This window comes from Poecilia reticulata, linkage group LG12 (assembly GCF_000633615.1).
Source record: "Poecilia reticulata strain Guanapo linkage group LG12, Guppy_female_1.0+MT, whole genome shotgun sequence".
NCBI lineage: Eukaryota > Metazoa > Chordata > Actinopteri > Cyprinodontiformes > Poeciliidae > Poecilia > Poecilia reticulata.
The window spans coordinates 3,376,668-3,377,510 of NC_024342.1; the positions used below are offsets into that span (position 1 = coordinate 3,376,668).

General features: G+C 38.8%; 1 protein-coding gene across 3 annotated transcripts in view; it reads right to left on the bottom strand.

Moving 5' to 3' along the window:
- rph3aa (rabphilin 3A homolog (mouse), a) overlaps positions 1-384 on the bottom strand; it is a 32,168-nt gene extending 31,784 nt beyond the window's left edge. For all 3 annotated transcript variants that reach the window (XM_008423313.2, XM_008423311.2, XM_017308006.1), the window contains exon 1: positions 264-384. The gene's annotated coding sequence lies outside the window, so the exon portion shown is untranslated. The remainder of the gene's footprint in view (positions 1-263) is intronic.
- Between the last annotated feature and the right edge of the window lie 459 nt (positions 385-843).

Below are 843 nucleotides of genomic sequence, written 5' to 3' on the forward strand. Positions count from 1 at the left end.
TGGTAATTATTTAATATCGGAATTTTAGAGAAATTGCATCCTAATTTGAGCAAATAAAACATCTGCAAAAAAAACTTTCATAGTATTTTTTGTTTCAAACAATAATACATTTTTAAAATATTTTTTCTTTATTATGCACGTCACTTACACAGTCTTCTAACCAGGCATCGTAGTGAATTTATAGTAAAGAAAAAAGTCCAAACCAACTTGTACATCATATAAACATTGTTAAAACAAAACTGAGTGTCTCAGCATGGTCTTACCTGAGGCTGTGGGACAGACGCGGTGCTGTTCTCTGGTTCTGGTCCGGATGTGAACGGCTTCAGCTCTCAGCATCCATCCAGCAGCATCTTCTCCCCCGCTCTCCTCCTCACTGACAGCCTCTCCAGCCCCACATGCTGTAGTAGGAGCTCTGCTGCCTCCCCTCCCCTCCCCTCATATTTCTCTCTCTCTCTCTCTCTCTCTCTCTCTCTCTCTCTCTCTCTCTGTCTCTCTCTCTCTCTCTCTCTCTCTCTCTCTGTCTCTCATTTTACTAAGTCTGTCCGCTCTCATCACGTCAGCACCGGGCGAAATGATGATGCCTCCTCAACTCTTGGCAAAGTGAATTAAAAGAGAGGCAAAAGAAGCAGTTGGCTGCTTCATTAAAGTATAATCCTACAGAACTGGAGGCAGATTCATGACTACAGTACAATTCTGAGATAAAACCTGGAGATTTCATTACTTGATTTTTCTAAAAAAAAAAAAAATTCTAATTAATAATTAATTAAATAAAATTGATTATTCGTACTTAAAACAACACATGATCCGTTCTTATGTTTATAGAGTCTGTTGAAAATCACATTG